This window comes from Rutilus rutilus (assembly GCF_951802725.1).
Source record: "Rutilus rutilus genome assembly, chromosome: 22".
In the NCBI taxonomy this organism is placed as follows: Eukaryota; Metazoa; Chordata; class Actinopteri; order Cypriniformes; family Leuciscidae; genus Rutilus; species Rutilus rutilus.
The window spans coordinates 10,676,533-10,695,464 of record NC_140227.1 but is presented as its reverse complement, the minus strand read 5'-3'; the positions used below and the strand labels follow the sequence as shown (position 1 = coordinate 10,695,464).

The following is an 18,932-nucleotide window of genomic DNA, read 5'->3' as shown; positions in this document are numbered from 1 at the left end:
GTCTTAATGTTATCTATAAGCTAATGTAGAATATATATGCATTCAAAATGTAATAGTCAGACCTAGTCAATGATTTTGATGACATCACTCAGCACTTCAGCTTCTCGTCAGAAACAATTTAGACACTGTAAATATTCTTTCCATTTGGGGTGAATGTAGTCTGGTTTCACGACAGTGTCATGCAAACCTCCACAGCCTGTTGGGTTTACATATATGGGGACTTTCCATACACATACTGGTGTTTATACTGTACAAACTGTATATTGTATAACTGTATAACTGTTATATCTTTGTAAGAACGCAAACAACACAGAGCTAGCTTTTCAACATGCTTTACTCAGACTCACTCCTCTTCACTCTTCAGGTACACTCATATGCATTCAGATCCGCTAGTGCCACCCACAGGACAAGTGGTGACACCACATCTCGCTCTCTTTTAACAATTATACCTAGTATACACTTATGTCTGAACAGTGACCAAAGGTTGTTGTTTTTTTTTTTTTTTTTTTTTTTAACAATGACTTTGCATAACAGTACCAACCTTTCAAACATGGACTTAACAATTTCCCTTGCACAACATGCATTACAGAACAACACTCTATATGCATTTGTTACCTTATATCCCCATGTAAAATAATATTCACCTGGAATATTAAGTAAAATAATATTCACCGCTTTTAGTTCATAACATAGTCCCGAGCCCATACTGGCGCTCGTTTAACTCTAACCTGTCTTCCCGGCTGAGTCACTGGTGCAGTTTGCATTTTACAGTCATAATCAAAGTTAGCTAGTTCCTGTATCCCACTCTCCTCCTTCCCATAAGAGAAGGGTGTGAGGTAAGAAGCATTCCAAGTACGCCCATCAGACAGTTTGTAAGTGTAAGGACCAATCTTTTGCAGTACTTTCAATGGTTTGGAAAATGCAGATTGGAGCTTAGGAAGGATACCTGGTCGCTTCACTCGAGCAAAAGATCCTTGTTTGAATGACACTTCCGTCGCCCCACGCTTGCGATCAGTGTATGTCTTGGAGCTCTTCTGCATGTGTTTCACTCGATCCACAATGTTCTGCGTACATGGTTCCTGAAGATGCTGCCGATTCTGCAATCCTGAGATGTGAAGTTTAGTGCGCATCGGTCTTGCATGTAACAATTCAGCAGGTGAACGCTGAGTAGTCGAATGAGGTGTAGCACGGTATGCTTGTAAGAATTCCTTTGTGAATTATTTCCAACCTTTGCCTTCCAGGGAAGCAGTCAGCAACGCGTGCTTCAAAGTACGGTTAAAACGTTCGACCTCTCCATTGGCACGAGGATAATACACAGATGAAGTTTGATGCATGATTCCTCGGTTTTGAAGAAACATTTCAAACTCACATGACATGAATTGAGAGCTGTGATCTGAGATCAGCTCCTTCGGGTTACCTTCACGGCTGAACACAGTTGACAGAAATTGAATAACCGCTGAAGAGGTTACCTGAGGCATGAAAGCAATCTCTGGCCACTTACTAAAGTAGTCCACTAAAGTTACGGCAAAACGACATTCTGCCGGAGCTTTGTCAAAGGGCCCCACAATGTCTATAGCGAGTTTCTCCCATGCTCCGTCTGGGAGGGGTATAGGCTGGAGTGGCGGAGTGCGAACGACTGCTGACTTGTCATGAGTTTGACACGTAATGCATGATTTGATGGCTGTCACAACCTGGGCATCCATACCCGGCCACCAATACAGCTCTCTGAGTCGTTGTTTGGTTCTAACAATGCCTTGATGAGTATCGTGAGCCAAAGCAATGAACTAGCCACGCAAAGACTCTAGTACAAAAGTCTGTGAGTGCCTCTTACCACGTAATCATCCTGAAGAGAAAGTTCATGTTGGATTTTGTAGTATGGTAACAGATCAGGTCCTAGGCCCTTAGGGGATTTTGGCCATTTGGTCATCAGTAAGTTACGTACTTCACTGTATATTGGGCAGGTAGCCCCTGCAGCTCTGAAATCATCAGCAGATATGGCCGTTAGGGTTGAAGTTAGTGCAACCACTTCCATGTCATCCTCCAGCACAGGGTCACTGCTCTGTAATGGCAAGCGAGACAAGCAATCAGCTGTAACATTTTCACCTCCAGGCTTGTACTGGATGTCGTAGTCAAAAGCCATCAACCTAGCTGACCACCGAGCAATCCGATGTCCTGCTTGCCCTTGTCCCTTCGAAGTGAGCAGCGTTGTGAGTGGGCTGTGGTCTGTACGTAAAGTAAAACGTCACCCCCACAGATAAGTTCTCCATTTCTCCGTTGCCCACACACAACCTAATGCTTCCTTCTCAATTGTGGAGTACTTGCGTTCAGCCTGTGTGAGGGTGCGTGATGCAAAAGCAACAGTCTTTTCAGACCCCTCTGGGTGCCTTTGTGTGAGAACGGCGCCCAGACCGTAATTAGAAGCATCAGTTGTAACGATAGTGTGTAGCTCAGGGTCGAAAAGTGTCAGTGCAGGGCTATTAATTATAAGGTCTTTCACCCGCTCAAAACTTTTCTGTGCCTCAGGCGTCCAGGTGAATGAAGCAGATCCATGAGTCAATGCTCTAAGGGGCTCAACCACTGCGGAATAATCGGGTATGAATTTGGAATACCACGATGTGAGCCCGAGAAAAGAGTGTAAGCTGGCAGTATCCGTTGGTGGTGGAGCTTGTGAGACTGCATGGACATGAGAAGCATCCGGCTGAAGTCCTCCAGCCAAGATTGTGTGTCCTAAGAACAACAGCTCTGTCTGTCTGATGTGGCATTTGTCAAGGTTCAATTTAAGTCCAGCTGTTTCTAGACGCTGAAGTGCTGCGTTCAAGTTCTTGTCATGTTCCTCAACGGTCTTTCCTGAGACAATAACATCGTCCAAGTAACACTGAACATGTGCAAGTCCTTTAAGTATGGTCGACATCAGTCTCTGAAAACAACTCGGCCCTGACGCCAGTCCGTAAGGTACTCGCTTATAGCGAAATAAACCTTCATGCGTGATGAATGAAGTGAGGCTGCGGCTATCCCCATGCAGTAGGACTTGGTGATAGGCGCTTTGAAGATCTAACGTTGAAAAGACAGTTGATCCCCTCAGCTCTGCAAACATTTCTTCCATGTGAGGAAGTGGAAAACTGTCCACTACTATGGCCTTATTTGGTTCTCGCAAGTCCACGCAAAGTTGTATGTTATCTTTTTTTTTAGTGACCACGACTGGTGAGACCCATTCTGATGATTCAATCGGTTCGATCACATCCTGCTGAATGAGTCGCTTTAATTCCTGTGACACAGCGTCACGGACTGCAAATGGAAGGCGGCGCAGTTTCTGCTGTACTGGTTTCACGTCGGCACGAACTTTGACTAAAGCCCTATTCGGACGGGACTAGTTTCACAGGGGGACGTTAGAGAAATTTCTGTTTCACAGACGTACTTTGAGATTTTAATCCTGTCTGAATCTGCCATGTCTGTCTTTTTCTCACACGACCTCTGTAAAAATTCCAGAGCAAATTACCTACTGTTTTTCGTCAAACTCAGCGGTCCTCAGAGAAATCTAATCCCGTCCGAATGCGAATGTCTGTGATTGCCGAAAATGTTTTTTTTCCAAAACGCTTTTTCTTGTGTGTTTTGGTCAACGTGAACTACCGTACAATCTCTCGCTATCGCGCCGGTAATCAAGTTTCTGCTTTTTGCGCACCGGTAATGGATGTAGATGTGTTCGGTACACTGCAAAGAAATAAAAAAATGAAATCAACAAGAAGAGCCAAATCACGTAAACTGTTAAGACTGGCTACTGTAATATCAGTTTCAGGTAAGATTACTTTCATTTCTGCACTTAACCCTCTGGGGACCAAAAATGCGCCCGCGCGTTTTGCTCGTTTTTTTTTAGCAATGAAAAATAAACACAAAATGCTCTGTTAATTTTGATCTTTAATTTTCGTGTTATACATCAATCGATCCTGTTCAGTTTCTATTTTTTTTCTGTATACTCACAATAAAAATAAAGTGTTTTGCTTTTTGACAAATAAAGAAACTTTAACATGATGCGATTTCTGCCTTCTCTCTGTCAGTAAACTCCCATTTGAAACGCGTTTGAAAATTATCTATAACTCCGCGAAAATTCAGTCAAACAGGCAAACAGACCCACGGGCATAAAGCTTGAGATCGCAGCTTTTAAATGAAGTCATTTATATAAAAAACAAATATTATCAGCTTCTGTAATCTGTATAAAAAGAGAGCGATTCCAGTCGAGCTCATTACGAGCTCATTGACTTTAATTCGTTCACGCCTACTCACGGAGCGCGCTATTCACAAGATAATGTGCTAAGCCATCTATGCAAAACAGGTAAACGCCCCCAAGCAAATGCATTAAACGCTTCAAGTTTCATCATTCAGTCACCTGCGCGTTGGGAAGATGACACGGTACACCGGTGCGGAAGCCCTTCAGTTCGTCCTGGATACTAGCGACGAAGAGTCCAGATTTTCATCAGAAGAGGAGCGCGACTACTCTGATGACGACCGTTTGTATTTTGAAGAGCGTCTTGATCCAGCCGTGGATAGAATTTCGGATGAGTAAGTATTTATTCTTACTTGCATTAGTTGACAAGCTATTCAAAACATGAGCTTACATATTATACTGGGTGGACTTGCCATCCAGAGTATTAACATTTGATATCTACCTATATTCAACACGATCTAATGAAAGTGCATATCTATACCATGAATTTAATATATTGTACCATTTCAACGTCAAAAATGTTTTGTTTTGTTTTTTTTGTGCACATATGCTACACCCCTTGGTTAAGAAAATTTGTATTTGTATGTGTAGCCTAAATGATATGTTTAGATCATTATGTATGAAAGATAGAATTTAGAAATTATTTTAGAAAGGAGGCCTAGTAGATGTTTAGATTATATTTTGACTATATAAATGCTGCCTCATTATCATTAACGATGCATGCTCGCAAATATCAGTTGTAAATGTGTGTAAATGTGCTGAAATGTGTAAATATACCCAGTTAATGAAGTGCACAAATGTGTTAGGCTAATGTTTGCGGTGTGCCTCTCCGGTAATGGCCCATTGACACGCATATAGGCTTATTGCACGCGTCTAAAATTATTTACATCAGTTATTCATTATAGACTAATGCTACTATAGTTATATTTATGTAATAATATTCTTCAACTTTTTTAAAAGGAATGTAGCTTCATCACTACCTCCGCCTGCAACTCGGAGTGCGCTTAGCAACACAGTCAGAAATCAGAAAGAGTAAGTACATATTTACCTACTATTTTACAGATGTTAGTTACATTTTGTTTATATACTTAGTGATGATACAAATGTAGCCTATATGTGCCTGTGTGGCTTTGCAACAAATGTGTTGTTATATGCACAATATAACAATTATTGATTGGTAATGTTAATATAAAAGAGCTTATATTGTGTTGCTTTATCAGCATTGCTAAATGTCCATCAGTTATGCATGTGCTGGAATAGTACTCTGTAAAATATATGATAAAAATAGTTTTCAACTTTAAACAAAATTACAATAAAACAGATTGAAAAACAAAACATTTGAATCTCCTCATTCTTTGTTCAGGCTGCCTCACTTGATGGCCCATTAGCACTTGGGGGAGCGTCTATGTCACACCCCTGGTCTGAATCTCATTAATAATGATGACCCATTACCACTCCCACGCATAAACCTCTTCTGACAAAAAAAACTGTTTTACAATGTTTAAATCAATGTAGTGTTTTATGTGAACAATTAGGCAGGATGATTTTCACATAATTTTGAAGCTAGAACTCAAAGGGACAACATCAATTAGTCAAAAGTCTTGTGGACACATATTTAATATGTGTTTTGTGTTCTTAAATCAGCAACTTTCATTTTATTTTTTTCCAATAACCACGCATAAACATTATTCTCTTAAAAATACAAACATCTACATACACGTTGCTTGCATATTATGGTAGCCCTGTTTGTGCTATATAGAGTGAATTTACACCTTTGCCATTAACATGTTTATAAATAACTGAAAAAAGCACAAATATCAAGGCATGTCAGAACATCTCAAGGACCCCAAAAACAGCTTGGTCCCCAGAGGGTTAATTACATAACGTGTAAATTATATAAGTTAAAACTTTTTATTCCAGTGGGTTTATTATAAGAACCCAGTTCTATAAAATCATGATGATAAATGTATGTTTAGTTTTTTTATACTACAATTTTTATAAAATGTTTACAAAACACTAAATACGTTAGGACGTTTTACTTTATATTTCAAAGTGCTTAATTTTAAAAGTACTTAATTTCAAAATACATTTGATCAAATTTCATACGCAGTCCACGCATTCTGAACACGTGATCTTCTGCAATGCCCACATGTAAAACACAGACACTCCTACCTCGGTAATAAATACGGAGATGTTAGTCCCATCCGAATCCGTACATGAAATCACAGACGTAGGTTGATAAGAATTGTAACTCAAACGTCGTTTGGAAAACTAGTCCCGTCCGAATAGGGCTTACGTGTGCAAATCCTTGTGCGCAGCCCAGTTTCTCAGAATTCGTACTAACGTCAGCTGAATTTATCGTGCGGCATGACGATGTAACAATACGGCCATCTAACAGCTGCAGTTCCAAGGCCGCAAATGTAGTGAAGTGCTGCTGTTTGGGTTGCGTCTTCTCTTCGTGTGTCGACTCCGCCCTAGAGGCCTGCAGGTAATCAGCGTCTCATTCCCACGAGTATATTAAGGTGACTGTTTTGTCACCGGACATGGCGTCAATGTGCGACCGCCTCTTTAGCGCGTCATTCTGCTGTCGGTCTGGTGTTCTGACTGGAGGTGCTGGGTTGTGTGCGGATAAGCACACGTTGTGCTGAGTGTTTGCAGCCATTGGCAATACGCGCCGTTTGCCGGATACCAACGCATGTTATATATTGCACTAAGCGTCGCTGGTGTATTGCTGCTTGGCTTCCTGCTCGCCTTTGTGAACTTTGTTCATCTGTTGATGCCGGACGAATGACGCGATCTCCGCATGTTTGGTGAATTAATCTGCCTGTAAAGGGCACTTGAAGACTGCTGCTCGGATTGGGACTTCGCTGCTGTTTTGTTCCTATTATTCTAAATTGTTTTTGTTTCTATTGGTTTGGTTCATCAACATGCTGGAGTGCAGTTGCTCACACGTGAGCCCGCTTCAGCATTGTTGATGTTTGTGCTTCTTGACCATCGCTGACGTTGGTGAAGTCTGGCACTAGCTCGTCCTGCTTCTGGCCATCACGAGTCCTGGTAATCTTTTATTGTTATTGTGTGGTGACTATATGATTGACTAATTGCCTTGCCCGTCAGTATTTTATCGTTGTCCAATAAAGAATATTTTTGTACTTTTTCATATCCACGTCTCAGAGTCTCTGTGTAAGGGAAAAAACTAACCTGTGTGTCCTCATTAGGATACTTCCCTGGCTTAGTGACCAGGGTGGCGTAGTCGACTCTTTTTCTTCTTTGCTCTTTCTTTCTATTTCTCTTTCTCTCTCCTTCTTGCTTTGTTTCCCTGTTTTTTCCAAGTTCTTTCTGTTATCAATCCTACTGCTCTTCGCCACACAAACAAGTCTCGTCCCAACACCGCAGTGCCAGTGTTCACAACGAACAGTTCAGCTGTAGCATGCCGCTCGCCATACATGATCTCAGCTTCTATACATCCCATTACGGATATGGCGTGTCCACCATAGCTTACTAAGTTCACTTTCGCTTTCACCAGGATAGCATTAGGAAAATACTGGGTACACACAGACATTGGAATAACTGATACTGCTGAGCCCGTATCCAGCATTAACTCCACGTTCTGTTTAGTTTCACATACGGTGATTTGAACAGTACACATTATCTTGCTTGAATCGCGATAAGGGCTTTCTACCGTAAGCACAGCCACTTCAGGAATTGAAATCTCACTTACGTTTTTGTGTCCACGGCATACTTTGGCGAAATGTCCTTTTTTCTTACATGCATTACAGATAGCGTCTTTGGCAGGACATTTTGGAAAGTTGGCCGTGTGCTGTTTTGACCCACACCTGTAACACGTTTTCCCTTGGGATGTAGATGAGTGCATCGCCGTTGCTCCTCGTAATGTCTGTGCATTTTTCCCAGTTTCGCGGCTATATCTATTGTGCTGATGACGTGACTGTTGAATCACTTGTACAGTGCCATCTGCTGGTTTGCTCATCACATTTGCCTCCGCCACTGCCGTTTCTATTTGGCTGGCAATTGTGACAGCTTTTTTCAAAGTAAAATCCACCTCTAGGAGTAAACGTTCCCGTATGCGATTTGCATTTGTTTTTTCAACAAGTTGATCCCGGATCATTTCCTCCTCCATGGCTCCGAAATCGCATGTAGCCGCAATCTCCTTTAGCAACGCAACATATTGATCCGTAGTTTCACCATGCCTTTGTCTTCGTTGGCGAAATCTGTACCGTTCAGCTACCACATTCACTTTTGGCTCGAGGAATGTGCGAATAGCTTGCAATGCCGTGTCGTACTTATCATCTGCAACAGTGAGCTTGTAAAATAGTCTCTGGCCTTCTGCCCTCAGGCAGTGAATCAACAGAGCGCGTTTTCGGGCTTCCGATAGCTCTTCGTCCATGGCGAAGACATAATTCTCGAAAACACGAATCCATGCCTTAAATGGCATCGGCGGCTCACCCACATTTTGTAGAAATGGTGTAGGCTGGCTTAAATTCCACGGCATCCTCGTCGCCAATATGTTATATCTTTGTAAGAACGCAAACAACACAGAGCTAGCTTTTCAACATGCTTTACTCAGACTCACTCCTCTTCACTCTTCAGGTACACTCATATGCATTCATATCCGCTAGTGCCACCCACAGGACAAGTGGTGACACCACAATAACCCAACCACTAAACACAACCCTCACAGAAAACTTTCTGTATTTAAAAATTTTCAAAAAACATCATATAGTATGATTGATGGTTGCACAGTGGTTTCCTGTCTGCCTGAGTGAATTGCGTTGTAGCTCCGTATTGCTTTGTTTTAAACTCTATTTTCAATCTTTCCTGCCGTTTATATTGCTTAATATAATTTAAACATCACAATATATATGATATTATCTAATATTGTCTGTCACATTGATCAGACATCACTAGCTTTAATCTAAATCGCTATCGCTATCACAGCAAGCCAGTTAACCTGCCATCCGGATTTACCATCACTTTCTCTAGTGCCATTTACTAGTCAATCAAACAACTGAGGTGAGTTGGATAAGTAAAAAAACACGGTGAGTCATGTCATCTTGTCATGTCATCATGACTTCATCGAGTCACTTGCACTGCCTGCCACATGTATAGTATAGCCTTCTCTATACTATACTGTATATAAGTTTTCACGACAGCCATCAGCACTGATCCTCAACAAACTCGTCTCCATACCGGCGTGATGACTCCGATCTTCAACCAGATGGAACTATATGGATAATATTCTGATTGTTCCAATCCAATCTGACTTCTGACCTATAATGCTCCCTGCATCATACACTGTTCACATCATACAATCATACACTGTTCGTTCGTTGGCAGAGGAGAACTGGCCCCCTGACTGAGCCTGGTTTCTCCCATGGTTTTTTTCTCCATTCTGCCACCTGATGGAGCTTTGGTTCCTTGCCACTTTTCGCCTTCATCGCCTTTTTTCACCTTTGTTGCCATTGGCTTTTGGTTTACTTAGTTGGGGACATTAAATGTAACATTTAATTTAATATTTAACAATAATATTGATCTGCCTGCATTGACACCATTATATGAGAACTGAACTGAGCTGGACGATGACATCACAGTTTTCTCCAGAATGGCTATATATATATGTATAAATTAACTAAATTAATAACTTTTTTACAACAAAAATGAAACATCACTGAACTTGCTTAAGCTGGACTGTGACACTATTTTCTTATGGAAACAAACTTTGTTGCAGTATTTTCCTGTTATATCTGTAAATCTGTATTGTAAAAGCGCTATATAAATAAATGTGACTTGACTTCTCTGTCAGCGGTGAGGGTTACACATGTGATAAATGCAGGGATATAATCAGGCTGACGGAGAAGATTTCAGAACTAGAGACACGCATCCAAACTTCCAAACGAGGATGGTAAGAATGCAAGTACTTTAGATACTGCTTTGGATGCGACTAGCTTAGTGAACTCTGTACATTGTTCAGTTCCGGCTGTAAAGCCCGTGCAGCAGGGAAACTGGGTGACGGCATAGTTGTGGGACAAAACAACGCTCTTCCGTTCCGATTAGAACATCAAACAGGTTCTCCCCACTCAGTGACGCACCCACTGAAAATCCTGTTGAAAGTGCCCTTGTGATTGGCGATTTTATTACACAGAACTTGAGTTGAGACACCAAATTGAGACACCAGCCACATGTTTGCCAGGAGCCAGAGCGCCAGGCATCAAATCAAATTTAAAAGTGCTGGCTAATGCTAATCGTAAATTCTCTAAGATTATTATTCACGTTGGCACTAATGATCAGAGGTGTAACGTCCAGTTTCAGAAAGTAAAAGTCCTTCACCCATGCCTTCCCGGATGTGTGTGAAAAACTTTGGCAGTATGGAAGCATTTTGGTGCCAATATGGCAAGCCAAACATGCCTAAATCTGCAGAAAAGGTTTTTCCTCTCTCACTACCCTCAATGATGGGGCGGCTGTGCTACAGCAGACCGTCTCTTCCCTGCATGTGATGGCCACCCTGCAAGGACAGTGGAAGGCCAAAACACTCATAATGCACAAGGGTAGTTCAGAGCAAACAGGAAGGGGGCCAGAGCATATTACAATGTATGACATCGTACTTGCAAGTTCACCCACCAAAAGGTGTTTGAGAGAAATCTGGCTAAAACCAGACGATTACATTACTTTAAATGAGTCCATCCCCCAAGATTATTGTTATAAACATGAGCCTTTAATGTAACACTATCTAGTGTAAATTATAAATCCCGTTTGACATTTGTGCTGGCTACTGTATACAGGCCACCAGGGCACCATACAGACTTTATTAAATAATTTGCTGATTGTCTACCAGAGTTAGCACTGGTTGCAGACAAAGTCCTAATTGTTGATGATTTTAATATCCTTGTAGATGTAGCGTCTGGACCAATCAGACACACACAAATTATTCATTATATTTAATGAATAATCCAGCAAACTCACTCTCCCAACAAATGTCTGTGAACCTTCCCCCCAAAACTGCAACTAACATCCCAAATGAAGCTAACACACTGTCAGAACCAGGTTCTCTCTCATCAAGACAACATCATCGGTTTGTCATCATCAAATTGCATCGGACAGTTTAATTTAACTGGGTGAGACATGCAAGTATCAAACTTAGTCTCATTATTTGATACACTAAGTATCCTTCCTTACCCCCTTTTAAATAAGGGCGTGTTAGAACTAGAACTATGGTTTGCTCAAGGCTGTTGATCTGTTAAATGTCAAACAATGCTATAAACTTGCTTTCCTGTATTCTGCTTCAGCTCTCTTTTCCTTGGTAAACTGTATGCATTTATGTATGTGTATGTTAGAGTAGTTTAAGTGTTTAGTCTAGTTAATAACGTCTTGTTCATGTCACACGTAAAGTTGTCAGTGTTTCATGCTCATATACTGGAGTCCCTAATCATGCAGCTTTTGACTACATGCTCTAAGTAGAACTGTACAGTAAGGAAGACATTTCCCATACCCCGGAAATTAACAGTTCTTAGATTTAATGAACAATTAATACTGAGTGTTCATGAGACAAACAGGTTAACTGATTGTAATATTAATTTTACTACATTAAGATAATTCTATTAACTGATCCAAATTTTCATGATTAATTATTAATATTCCCTTTGAGCTAATTTGCTACATAGATAATGAAAGAGACGTATTGGGATTGGCATTTAGAGACATTCTAAACTCTTTTGGATTTAGAAAACAGGTGTCAGGACCCACTCATTGTCGTAATCATACTTTAGATCTAATATTGTCACATGGAATCAATGCTGATGCCGTTAGGCAAAATTCAGCAGCAGAGCGATGACATCTCAGATCATTATCTAGTCTCGTGTATACTTCATTGGCCAAGGCTGTAAAGCCGACTCCCTGTTACAAATATGGTAGAACTATCACTTCTACCACTAAAGGTTGCTTTATAAATAATCTTCCTGATCAGTTTCATCTCGTCAGCATTCCAGATAGCTTAGACGAACTCGATGTTACAACAGAAACTATTGACTCTCTCTTTTCCAGAACAGTTACTCCTTTGCGGTTAAAGAAGATTAAAGAAAATAGTCTAATGCCGTGGTACAACGAGCACACTCGGGCCCTCAAGAGAGCAGCCAGAAAAATGGAGCGTAGCAGGAAGAAAACAAAACATTTTGTGGAAAGAGTTAGGTTAGGTTACTTTTTATTGTACCCGTAGGTAAATTTGTTTTACAGTGCAACGACATTCTATGGCATCCAGTACAAAAACACACAACACTCCACAACACATAGGGACAAATAAATAAATACTCATACTGAGTAAAGTGCTCTCAAGAAAGTGCTCTCAAAACATTACATATGGTCTTTGTAAAAGAACCTAAAGATGAACCTAAAAACAACAACTTAAAAATCAATAAAAAAATATTACTTTTCCTAAAATCAATGAGCATATCCTTGGTCTTTGATATATTAAGCTGTAAATAAGATTCCTCACACCAGTTGACAAAATCCTCAATAATTGGGCCATGTGAGGTCTCATTCTCCTTAAGTAAACAAAACATAACTGAGTCATCCGCATACTTTATGATAATTCTGTTATCATACATGCTTTGACACATATTTGTGTATAAAATAAATAAAAGTGGAGACAGCACACATCCTTGAGGAGACCCTGTAGAGGAACTCCTCTGTTCAGATAAGACACCATTAACTCTTACTCTCTGTGTTCTGTTAGTTAAGAAATCCAAAATCCAACCCATCAAATTATTGCTTAACGCAAACTGATCTAAGAGCCTCTTGATTAAAATGTGTGGTTGAATTGTATTAAAAGCTGAAGAAAAATCAACAAATAAAAGTCTAGCATGTGTCCTCTGTCCATCCAAGTGTCTTAATAGCAAATTTAGCATTGTGTACCAGAGGATCAGTACATGTTGTGTCTTCAGAGACTTATTATAAATCTCATGAAATACAGGGCTCAGTTCTTTTGCACATGACTTTAATAGTCTGCCACAGATGCTATCAGGACCTGGGCTTTTATTTGCCTTTACAAGTCTGAAAGCTTTTTCAACATCCTGAAGGTCGATGTTAAAATGCTGATCATCCATTAATTTAAAATTCAACTCCTGGATTTCTTTACTGAATTCCAAATTGTCAAAACGACAGTAAAAGTAGTTTAGTGCATTTGCCAGTTCAAAATCAGAATTAAAACCATTTAAAGTAACCTGATTACTGCCGACTTAGTATTTCCGGTGTGTTCCGCACTGTTGGCTCTAGTCACAGTCGGCTTTCATCAGCGCTCATTATTTGGCGAGGGTTGGGTATGTCCCTACCCTTACAGAAAAAATAAGAAAAATGTTAGATGAAATCGTGGAGACGGTATGAACACAACTTTACACGTTACAGCATGAGCTGGAGGTGAGTCTTCCGTTAGCTCGCTTTCTGATTGGGTATTGTTTCGTGTCACGTGATAATCTCCAAAGCGTGTGTGTGTTTGTCCTCAAGGTTCCCCCCACACAAAAGGATTTCTGATTCGATTAGAGATTGGGGGTGGTTCTGACGTTCTTCCGAGCAGATTCAGTCACTCTTAACACTCCTCACACCACAGGAAAATCTGATAAAATAATCTGTAGAACCATCAAGATAATCGGGACATTGGCATGTCGGAAGGGAAGAAATTGGTCCTAAATCACCCCTAATATCTTGTAGTGTGCACCTAGCATGAAACCTGAAATCTTCAATGACTTTTCCTGCAAGATCTTCATACTTTATATTAAAGAAAAACTTGAAAGAGTTAACAGAGTAGATGTTGTATGGGACTGCTATGAAATTAATAGCTTAAAGGTGCCCTTGCATGGATTATTTTATTATTTTAGAATAAGTGGGGATTTCTTTAAGACTGCAAGGGAAGCTCGGCTTCCCCTATAATGTTGAAAAATGAATGGTCAAATATGTACTATTGTGTTAACATTTTATTGACTAAAAATGCGTTAGAAAATGTTCATCTCAAAGATGAGTTCGTTCAGAATCAGTTACATATAGCAGGTCGGCTGACTCGATTTCCTTCTCATACATTCACGTAGCGTCACAGTGCATTTCCCTGTTGAAGCCCAGCGTCCACTGACTTCAATGGGGCTGCTTTGAACAGTTTTTTTCAGTGCTTCGAAACTATACGGTCATTGGATAAATGCTGCGATTATGTCTCGCCCACGGATGCTCAGCGTCTCTGGGGGTGAATGAGGAGTGGGCTGGCCTGGACTCCGGGCTTCTGCGTGATGATTGGAGGGTCTGTCGAAAGGCTGCATCTCCTTTTGATTGACAGCGATTTCATACAATAAAAAGTCGCTTATGCTAAAGCTATTCGAGCTCAGTCCCATCGCGGATTTTTCAAGTATAGTCGAAAGACAAACTGCAGCAACCTATTTCTTGGTATTTGCTTGTCGAAATTGCTAGCGAAATTTTCATAATACATTTCACACAATTATACATTTATACCTTTATTATATTATTACTTATTATATTTTTTTATATTATTATTAGTAATAATTACAAAATAATTCTTAAAATAATTAATATATATATATATATTATTAGTAGTAGTATTATTATACTTATATTATTATTTATACCTTTATTATATTATTACATTTGTACAATTATATTTAACTCTGCTGGCCATTGAGAGGACACTGGTCAAGTCACTGGAAAAGACGCCTAGATGGTACGACAGGGTCACAGAGCATTTTCTTGAAAAGGAACGTAGAATTTACGTATAAATAAATGGAAACATTTTATGATGTAGGCCGAAAATGAGCTTCCCCTCTTTGAAAGACCAGCAGCCACCACTGTTAGAATGTTTCCTGGGGTGCCCTTATAATGTTAGTATGTTTTTTAGATCAAAATTTGTTAGAATTTAGAAATAAAAGGCATTTTTCCTAGCCTGATTTTAGCCTCTGATTTGAACACTCTGTTTGAAGGGGCGAGTGTGCTGTGAGACTGCAGTGTAAACGACACTCGGTTACTAACGTAACCTTGGTTCTCTCTAGAGAGGGAACGAGTGTTGCGTAAGTTTAGCTTACGCTACGGGAAAACTCCTTTTCTCGAGAATACTGAAGCAAAAAATTATCCTTTAATTTTTAGAATGTAAAACGCATTTGCTGCAGCAGGCAGACATAGGCGAGACATCTCGCGCGCCTATTGGCTGCTCTGCGGCAACTGCTGCAACCTATCAGTGCGTCTTGGCATGACTCCAGCGCCAATGGGAAGCCTTCCCGCGCTGTCGTCATGGCCCACCAAGAGGGGGTGTGGCTTCAGCCTATATAAACCCCTCGCCCAGGTTGCACAATGATTTCAGTCGACTAGAAGCGAAACCAAAGTACAGCACAAGCACGGCAGGCTACGCAACACTCGTTCCCTCTCTAGAGAGAACCGAGGTTACGTTAGTAACCGAGTGTCGCTCTCTTACGAGAGTACTCTCGTGTTGCGTAAGTTTAGCTTACGCTACGGGAACCCTATGTAAAGCGCCGTGCGTGCTGAGTCCCCAGCACTTATGTCCCAAGGGCAGTAGCCCGGGGCTCATGTATAAGTGAAGTAATCGCAATGGCAGAACAGGGCGGGACGACTCGGTGTTATGGGATAGGTGCATGCACATATATACACAGTTAAGGCAGTATGACCACCTTAAAAATGCATAAGCCACAGGACATTGCAGCATATCAACAGTCTAATCAAACTGCGTTGGGTAGACGATGTTAATACAGCATAATCAGACTGAGAACAGTCTGGCCTGTAAGGCAGGTGCTTCCAGGTTATAAAACCTTACAAATGTAGACAGCGAGGCCCAGCCTGCTGCCATACAAATGTCATGGATTGAAACCCCACTTGTCCATGCCCACGACAAGGCCATACCTCTAGTCGAGTGGGCCCTAACCCCCAAAGGGCAGTTCAGGCCTTTGGACGCATAAGCTGACGCAATAGCGTCCACTATCCATCTGGACAGGGTCTGTTTCGAGATGGCTAGCCCTTTGATGCGGCCACCGAATGAAACGAAAAGCTGCTCCGTTTGCCTAAAAGCAGCAGAGCGCTCCACATAAATCCTCAATGCCCTCACCGGGCAAAGGAAGTTAACCCCGGCCTCGCTGTCGGATGCAGGGAGGGCCGAAAGGGAGATAACTTGCGCCCTAAAGGGAGTCGCAAGCACTTTTGGGACGTAACCGTGCCTTGGTTTGAGGATGACTTTAGAGTCATTAGGCCCAAATTCCAAGCACGTAGCGCTTACTGAGAGTGCGTGCAGGTCGCCCACCCGTTTTACTGAAGCTAGTGCCAGCAGAAAAACGGTTTTGAATGACAGGTATTTTAGCTCCACCGTGTGTAATGGTTCAAATGGTTCGCCTTTCATGGCCTCAAGGACCGTGGAAAGGTCCCAAACCGGAACCGAGGGTGGCCGAGGAGGATTCAGCCTCCTAGCACCCCTGAGAAAATGGATTATGAGGTCGTTCTTTCCCAGTGACTGGCCATTTACAGGTTTTGTGAACGCTGCTATGGCTGCCACATATACTTTGAGTGTGGAAGGGGTTCTCCCGCTGTCCAACAGCTCTTGTAGGAAAGAAAGGACCACCGTTACCTCGCCTTTCAGCGGGTTTAAATTATGAGCTGAGCACCATTCAGCGAACACTGACCATTTGGACGCGTAGAGCCGTCTAGTAGACTGAGCTCTGGCCTCTGTGATCATATTCAGCACTCCCTCCGGGTTGATAGTTGATCGCCCACACATGTAGGGCCCACAGCTCGGGGTATGGGTGCCAAATTGCGCCCTGGGCCTGGGATAAAAGGTCCTTTCTCAGCGGATGGGGCTGTGTTCCCCAGTTCCATCAGTTCTGGGAACCAGGCTTGATTCTCCCATAGCGGAACTATCAGGAGTATCGAGCATTTGCTCTCCCTGATTCGCTTGATTACCTGTGGTAACAAGGCGATGGGGGAAAATGCATATAGAGGGCGCCTGGGCCAGTTTATGGCCAACGCATCCTTTTCTTTCGAAAAGAACATTGCTTAGTGCCGGGAGGAAAAACTGAAGGGCGTTTTCGACCGCTTTCATCTCTAGACAGTTTATGTGTAGACGCTTCTCCGCGTCTGACCACAGGCCCATTGAAGGTCTCCCTTCGTATAGGGCGCCCCAACCCGTGTTGGAAGCATCTGTCGAGACTACCTTGATTCGTGAGGTGATGCCCAGGTTCACGCCGGACTGGTACCAGCCGGGTCTCATCCACGGTTTCAGAGCAGCAACGCAAATCTGATTCACCGTGAGACGAAGCCGACCTGATGTCCACGCTCGTGCTGGCACCCGCCGTCTCAGCCACAGCTGAAAAGGGCGCATGTGCAGCAGACCCAGCTGCAGAACCAACGAGGCTGAGGCCATGAGACCCATCATCCTCTGAAACACTTTGAGGGGGAGATTCTTCCCTACAGTGAATGTCGCCAGCTAGGCGCTGGAGAACGCGCGTTCTCGCGTTAGGCGCGCCATCATAGAGCCGGAGTCCAATTCTATCCCCAGAAAGGAAATTTTCTGGCTGGGGAGTAAAATACTTTTGACCCAGTTGACTCTGAGACCCAGCTGCTCGAGGTGGGTCAACAGTAATGCTTTGTGTAACACCAGTTCCTCTTTTGACTGTGCTATAATCAGCCAGTCGTCCAGATAGTTCAGGATTCTCATGCCCCTTCGTCTGAGGGGCGCGAGCGCCGTGTCCATGCACTTCGTAAATGTACGAGGTGCTAAAGACAGGCCGAAGGGAAGGGCGGTGTACTGATAAGTCTGGCCCTCGAAGGCGAATCTCAAGAACGGCCTGTGACGGGCTGCTATTTGGATCTGAAAATAGGCGTCTTTCAGATCCACTGATATAAACCAGTCCCCCGGTCGAATTCGAGCGAGGATTTGTCTGGTCGTGATCATTTTGAACATCAGCGCTTTGTTCAAGTGTCTGAGATCTAGTATAGGGCGGAGCCCGCCATCCTTCTTTGGTACTAAGAAGTAACGGCTGTAAAACCCAGACTCGCTTTCTGCCAAGGGGACAGTTTCCACAGCCCCTTTTCTCAGTAAATTCGCTATCTCGGTGCGAAGTAGGTGTGCTACTTCCTGATTCACCGAAGTTTCGACCCGGGCTGTGAAGCGCGGTGGCCTGCGAGCGAATTGCAGCGAGTAGCCCTGTTTCACTATCTTTAACACCCATTTCGAAGCCCCTGGGATACTTTCCCACGCTTCCGCGTGAATGGCCAGGGGTAGAATGAAATCTGGGTTCCGGTCGCTCAGATTCGGGGACTCGGAGACCCAGCCATGATGACGTACTTCGCTCATCATGCTCATTTCGAGTGGGGCAGACTGCGCTTCGTGCAGCGTTTCTGTAACTGGCACTCTGGCCGTGTGAGCGGGGAGATGCTTTAATACAGGCACAGCTCTGTGGGCTCGCGGAGCGCGGCGCTGCGAGCTGACTACAAAGTGTGTGCGCTGAGAGGCAGACACATGATCTGCACTCAACACACTGACAGCGCGAGCTGGGCTTGTACGCTGAGGCGTTATGTGTGTGCGTGGCGCAGATACAGTCATATTCACAGGCAGGGTTGGGCGCTAAACAGCGGGCACATTTCCTACACTTAAAATATGAACGGCATGAGCCGGTTTGACTGATATGGACCCTGTGGTAGTGTGGGACACTGCATG

At 42.7% G+C, this 18,932-nt stretch overlaps 1 protein-coding gene and 1 long non-coding RNA gene across 4 annotated transcripts in view; both read right to left on the bottom strand.

The window, feature by feature from the left end:
- Nucleotides 1-18,932, bottom strand: part of LOC311282146 (calcium/calmodulin-dependent protein kinase type IV) — a 295,824-nt gene that overhangs the window by 122,975 nt on the left and 153,917 nt on the right. The gene's annotated exons all lie outside the window — the stretch shown is intronic.
- LOC311282149 lies at nucleotides 542-8,884 on the bottom strand. Its single transcript, XR_014625885.1, has 3 exons — nucleotides 7,952-8,884; nucleotides 6,516-6,650; nucleotides 542-3,353 (listed from the first exon to the last, which is right to left on the bottom strand). It is a non-coding gene; the product is annotated as an uncharacterized lncRNA (long non-coding RNA).